Here is a 7,375-nt window from a genome sequence, read left to right as displayed (position 1 = left end):
GTTGTTTCCAATGTTTGGCTCTTATGAATAAAGCTACTATGAACATACATGTGTATGGACATATATTTTAATAATATTTGGGGTGGGATACATAATCAGGAGTGAGAAGATAAGTATATGTTTAACTTTATAAGAAATTGACAAACTGTTTTCCACTGGCAATATTGCTTCATATCTTCTTGCCAGTCTTAAAATTTATCCATTCTAATAGATGTATAGTTGTATTTTATTTTGGCTTTAATTTTTTGCATTATCCTAATGATTAATGATGTTGCTTGTCTTTTCATGCGTTTATTGGGTATTCATACATCATTTTCTTTCGTGAAGTGTCTGTTTAAACCTTTACGCATTTTTATTTTATTCATCTTTTATTATTCAGTTGTAAGAATTCTTTTTTTTTTTTTTAAATTATTATTTATTTATTTATTTTTGGCTGTGCTGGGTCTTCGTTTCTGTGCGAGGGCTTTCTCTAGTTGTGGCAAGCGGGGGCCACTCTTCATTACGGTGCGCGGGCCTCTCACTGTCGCGGCCTCTCTTGTTGCGGAGCACAGGCTCCAGACGCGCAGGCTCAGTAGTTGTGGCTCACAGGCCCAGTTGCTCCGCGGTATGTGGGATCTTCCCAGACCAGGGCTCGAACCTGTGTCCCCTGCATTGGCAGGCAGACTCTCAACCACTGCGCCACCAGGGAAGCCCCAAGAATTCTTGATATATTCTGAATTCAAGTACTTTGTCAGATACATTCATTCCAAATATTTTCTCCCAATCTGTGGCTTGTCTTTACATTTTCTTAATAGTGCCTTTTGAAGACAAGTTTTTAATTTTATTAAAGTCAAATTTATCGATTTTTCTATTATAATGCATACTTCTGTGTTCTACCTAAGAGATCTTTGCCTATCCCCAAAGTTGCGAAGATTTTCTTTTATGCTTTCTTATAGAAGTTTTTATAGTTGTAGCTTTTATGTTTACATCTCATCTATTTTGAACTAGTTTTTATGTATGCTGTGAGCTAAGACCTGAGGTTAATTTTTTGTGTATGGATATTCAATTGTCCAGCACCATTTATTGAAAAGACTATTCCTATTGATTTATCCTAGCATTTTCAGCAAAAATCAATGGACCATATATGTTTGCATCTATTTCTTAACTCTCCATTCTGTTCCATTGATTTCTGTGTCTATCTTTGCACCACTATCACACTCTCTTGGTTACTGACGCTTTAGAGTAAGTTTGAAATTAGGTAATGTCAGTTCTCCAGGTTTGTTCTTTTGTTTCAAAATGGTTTTGGCAATTCTAAGTCATTTAGATTTACAAATAAACTGTAGAATCAGCTTGTAAGTCTTTAAAAAATCTGCCTGCTGCAATTCTGATTGGTAGAATTGACATCTTAACAATACTGAGTCTTCTAATCTGTGAATATGGCTCTCCATTAATTTAGCTCTCCTTTAATTTCTCCCATCAATATTTTGTATTTTTCAAGGTATAGATCTTATATATACATATATTTAAATTTGTTATTAACTAGTCTGTGTTTTCTTTTTTTAATTATTGAACACTTCATTTTAATTATTATTTATTTATTTATTTTTGGCTGTGTTGGGTCTTCGTTTCTGTGCGAGGGCTTCCTCTAGCTGCGGCAAGCGGGGGCCACTCTTCATCGCGGTGCGTGGGCCTCTCACTGTCGCGGCCTCTCTTGTTGCGGAGCACAGACTCCAGACACGCAGGCTCAGTAGTTGTGGCTCACAGGCCTAGTTGCTCCGCGGCATGTGGGATCTTCCCAGACCAGGGCTCGAACCCGTGTCCCCTGCATTAGCAGGCAGATTCTCAACCACTGCGCCACCAGGGAAGCCCTAGTTTGTGTTTTTTGATGCTATTATAAATGGCTTGTTTTAGAAGTTTCAGTTTCCATGTGTTTGTTGCTAATATAAAGAAGTATGATTGTACACTGGCCTTTTCTAAAACCTTGCTAACTCCATTTAATTAGTTCTGTCAATTTTGGCATGTTTTTTTAGATTCCTTAGAGTTCTCTATGTATGATTCCCTTTAAAATCAGCTCCATATCCCTGAATGCTTTCCTTTGAGAGCTGGACTACTATCCTATTTCTTCGAATCTGTTGTCTCTCTCTGTCCTCTGTGTCTGGACCTTGGCTCATTTTCTTTTAGCCTCTGACTTCACCAGTTCCTCTGAGGTTGGAGTCTGTCGTTGTCTTGGTGGGAATGCCTTACTCTCACTCAACTCTAGCGCTAACCTCGAGAATCCTAACTTCCTTCCTAGACACTTCTGGAATGGGGGATCATTCCACATTCCTTAGTATCATAACCTCTAAAAACATGGAATATGGAAGATGATTATAGGGTGATACAGAGTTGGAACAATTAAAGAAGAAAATAATCACTGGAGAGAGACCAGCACTGTTCACCAAGCACTGTTTACAAAGAGTTTTACCAATGTGCCGCCAACTGAACAAAAAATGCACAACGTAAAAGTTGTGAGTTATGTTTTATTCGGCAGATTTTCTGCGGACTTCAATCCCCAGACAGGACTCTCAGATTGCTCTGAGGGACTGCCCCAAAGATGTAAGGGTGGAGCCAGGATATAGAGGAGTTTGCAACAAAAACCAGGTGGTCGGAACATCAAAAGATGACTGTTAATTAAAGAAAACCAGACATCACAAGTTAATGAATTTAGTGCTTTTCTGTGTGTGGGAAGATGCAAAAGTTTGGACTCATTGAAATCATTCCTTTGATATGCACCTCAGCTATCTAGGGCCAGTATCCTGTTTTTTTCCATCCTAAGTTTCCTCAGGGTGCATCCTTGGGGGTGGCTGCAGCGGCTGAGGGTTTGATGGCAGGCATCCTATTTCCATCCTGAGACGGCTTGATGGCTGCAACATCCTCTGTTTACTGATGTGGCAGATGTGATTCTTGGTCCACAGTGCAATGAAGTGGATTGAAATATAGTGCTGATAGAGCTATGTATGGTCCAATTATGCCATGTAATAAGCAATTATAAATCCTTAGTGCAATCTACACTAAGAGTATGTTTCCCATGCATCTGGGGCAAACTGGCTGATCTAAGCTGGCCATGGCTGGTACAGCTGGTGGGGTGTAGCTCTACTCCACATGTCTCTCATCTTCCAACAGGCCAGCCTGGGCACACTCTCACGGTGATGACAGAGGCACAAGAGAGAGCAAGCCTCAGTGTGCAACCCCTTTTCAAGCCTCTGCTTGTGTCACAGATGCTAACATCCACAGGCGAAATTACTCGGTTAAGCCCAAGGTCAAGGGGGTACAGCAGAGCGCCCTGCTCCTGTAGGAGGGCACTTCAAAGTCACATGGCAAAGAGTGTGGGTGCAGGGAAGGGTTAATAATGGGGCTAAAGGTAACTACTACATTGCCAGAAACTCACTGGGTATTATTTGTAGATGCATTTGAGTATGCTCAAATTTGTGGTTGAATAAACCACATGAATTCTCAATCAATGGTACGTGTTCAGATACCTTCAAAAAATCTGGAGCCAATAACGCGTGTTTTATGAAGTTCTGATTTAGCCCCTTCAGAGGTTATTTTCGATATCTGAAATTAGTAAACACTAATTAACTGTTACTTACCATTTTGGTACCCAGAGCCAAAAAACCAACTATCTTCCACAGAGACATCAGAGTAGTTAAAAAAATCCACACATGAAGTACTTAAGGCACTGTTTGATCTTTTGGTCCATCAGTGTTGGTTATTTGTATTATCATTTTCTGAAACTTAAATATTATCATGACACTTCCCTGCTAATCCTTCCTGTGGCTTCATCTTGCCTGAAACTCTGGTTCTCAATCTTCAGTTTGCCTCATGATCACCTGGGCAGCTTGATAAACATGCATAATTCTGCATTCCATTCCTATAGATGCTGACTCAGTAGATCTGGGATGGGCTCAGAAATCTTTATTTCTACAAGTGCATAGATCATCAGAATGAAAGTGGTACTTGCATCACACTTGGAGGCCCATGGACCCACAGGAAAAAAACTCCAGGCTCGTAAGCACTGCACACAAGTTGCTCTTCTGAAGCCTTATCTCCAACTGCATAAAGCTTTAACATTTACTAAATGAATGAAAAGTTGGAATGACACAGCTGTTCTTTGCTTTCTGAAGAAGCCGTCTTTCAAGTCACCTTATGAGTGCCTTCTCAATTTTAAGCATCCCTAGGAAGGGGCACATTATCTTTTTTTTTTTTTTTTTTTTCTTGTTTAGGTATATAAATGTCATCAGTCCCATTGTCCTTCATTCCTCCAAGCTGTTTTGCAACACAGGAAGCTACATTTCCCAGGCTCCCTTGCCCTCTGGTTTCCTGAAGTTTTGGCCAGTGGGAAACATTGGTGGAAACTGGAAGATGGAAAGGGGAGAATAGCCAGGTATTTCTCCCCTTTTTCTTCAGCTCCCCTACCAAACGTGGTAGCTCTACCACCTGCAATGCCTCTTCCGTGGTCCCACCTCTTACCGGGCAGTTACCACCATGCTTCCCCACCATTTGGACCCTAGGACCATGTCATTCCAACGTTCCCCCAGCCCAAGTGCTGATGTGGATTCTTGCTGTCAATAATATAATAGTCAGTCTTCTGTGTCAACCAGGCTATAGTACCCAGTTATTCATCAAACACTAATCTAGGTGTTGTTGGGAAGGTGTTTTATAGATGTGATTAACATCTACAATCAGTTGACTTTAAGTGAGAAGGTGATTATCAGTAATGTAGGTGGGCCTGATCCAAGGTGCTTCAGGAGAAAGGGCTTAAGAACAGAAGTGAGGTTTCCCTGAGGAAGAAGACATTTTGCCTGTGGTCCTGTGGACTGCAGTATCACCTCCTGCCCAAGTGTCTCCAGGCTACGCTTGTTGACAGCTGGCCTTATGGATTTTGGAATTGCCTAGCCAACCACCACAGCAACATGAGCTAATTCCTTATAATACATAACATACGTTATATTATCTCTTTATCTATCTATCCATCTAATATGCTGGTTCTGTTTCTCTGGCAGAGCCCTGACTGATATAGATTATCTCTGGGTTATCTTTCCACTCTCTGAGCCTTCCCTGATACAGCATATTTGAAAGAAGCTTTTTGAAAGACATTGTTTAGAGACTATGCCAGTATTACCTTAAAAATTGATGTGTGTCATAGATCAGTGGAACAGAATAGAGAGTCCAGAATTAAACCCACACGCTTATGATCAATTAATCTGTGACAAAGGAGGCAAGAATACACAATGAGGAAAAGACAGCCTCTTCAATAAGTGGTGCTGGGAAAACTGGACAGCTACATGTAAAAGAATGAAATTGGAACATGTTCTCACTCCACACACAAAAATAAATTCAAAATGGATTAAAGACCTAAATGTAAGACCAGAAACCATAAAACTCCTAAAAGAAAACATAGGCATAACACTTTTTGACATAAATCGTAGCAATATTTTTTGAATCTTTTAAATTAAAATAAATAAAATCAAATAAACAAATGTGACCTAATTAGGCTTAAAAGCTTTTGCACAGCAGAGGAAACCATAACAAAGTCAAAAGACAACATACAGAATGGGAGAAAATATTTGCTAATGATATGACTGATAAGGGATTAATTTCCAAAGCATGTAAATAGCTCATAAAATTCAACATCAATAAAACAGACAGCCTGATTTAAAATGGTAAGAAGACCTGAACAGACATTTTTCAAAAGAAGACATGCCCAACAGGCACATAACAAGATGCTCAGTATCATTATTCATCAGATAAATGCAAATTAAAACCACAATGAGATGCCACCTCACACCTGTCAGAATGGCTATCATCTAAAAGAACACAAATAACAAACGATGGCAAAGACGCAGAGAAAAGGGAACCCTCCTACACTGTTGATGGGCATGTAAATTGGTGCGGCTACTGTGGAAATAGTATGCTGGTTTCTCAGAAAACTAAAAATAGAACTACCATATGACCCAGCAATTCCATTCCTGGACATAAATTCTGAAAAAAATGAAAGTACTAACTCAAAATGATACATGCACCCCTATGTTTATAGCAACACTATTTACAATAGCCAAGACACGGAATCAACCTTATTGTCCATCGACAGATGAATGAATAAAGAAGATGTGGTGTATATATACAATGGAATACTACTCAGCCATAAAAAGTGAATGAAATGTTGCCATTTGCAACAACAGGATGGACTTGGAGGGTATTATGCTAAGTGAAATAAGTCAGACAGACAAAGACAAATACTGTATGATATCACTTATATGTGGAATCTAAAAAATAAAACAAACTAATGAATATAACAATAAGGAAACAGACTCACAGATATAGAGAACAAACTAGTAGTTACAAGTGAGGAGAGGGAAGGCGGAAGGGCAAGATTAGGGTAGGGGATTAAGAGGTATAAACTATTACGTATAAAATAAATAAGCTACAAGGATACATAGTACAACCCAGGGAGTATAGCCAATATTTTATAATAAGTATAAATGGAGTATAACCTTTAAAAATTGTGAATCACAACTTGAAAAAAATTTTAAAAATTGTGAATCACTATGTTGTACACCTGTAACATATAACATTGTACAGCCTATATCTCAACAAAAAATTGATGTGTGTATATAATTAATGTCTGAGGAGAATTTTATGATTTATAAAGTACTAACACAAGTTCTATCATATAACCATTGCTCCTCATTTTATATCCCAGTGAGTTACATATTATAATGCTACATTTCAAGGAAGACAAGGAATCTCAGAAAGGTTAAATAATTTGACCCATGTCATGTATGTGGGAGATGGAGGAGTTGTGGTTTCAGCTCTGGTCCCTGACATCAAATCAAGTACAATTTCCAGCACTCCTTGTGGCCCCATGAATGTTGGTGACATGAATGACCACAGAGTGCGGTATTTGAGAACACGGACTATCTGTGTGGATGTGGGCAACTTATTTACATTCTCTGGGCCTGGTTTTCATACCTATAAAATAATAGTAGAATCTATTTCGCAAGTAGATTTTGAGGACCAGAGGAGATAATGTATATAAAAAGCTAGAAAAATACTTGGCAGTGGCATGTAATAATTCCACAAGAAAAGTTAGCTATTATAACTTTAGCAATATATGTAATTTGATGCTATAAGTCATTTGCACTGAAAACATGCTTGATGAATGGTCATTATTAGCTTTGTGTGGTTAGGGGGGTGGTAGCTGCCCATGAACAATCTGTTAACAGTCTCTAACAAGGTAAAATTTGGGAACTTTTATAGCAATTTTACATTGCTCCAGTATCTGAGAACCTAATTGGTGAACTCATTTTATTTCTATGGTATTTAAGAAATATATCAGTCTGTGACGGGTTGGGGA

Source organism: Eschrichtius robustus, chromosome 4 (genome assembly GCF_028021215.1).
Source record: "Eschrichtius robustus isolate mEscRob2 chromosome 4, mEscRob2.pri, whole genome shotgun sequence".
NCBI classification, from domain to species: Eukaryota; Metazoa; Chordata; class Mammalia; order Artiodactyla; family Eschrichtiidae; genus Eschrichtius; species Eschrichtius robustus.
Note: the sequence above shows the minus strand (reverse complement) of the source record.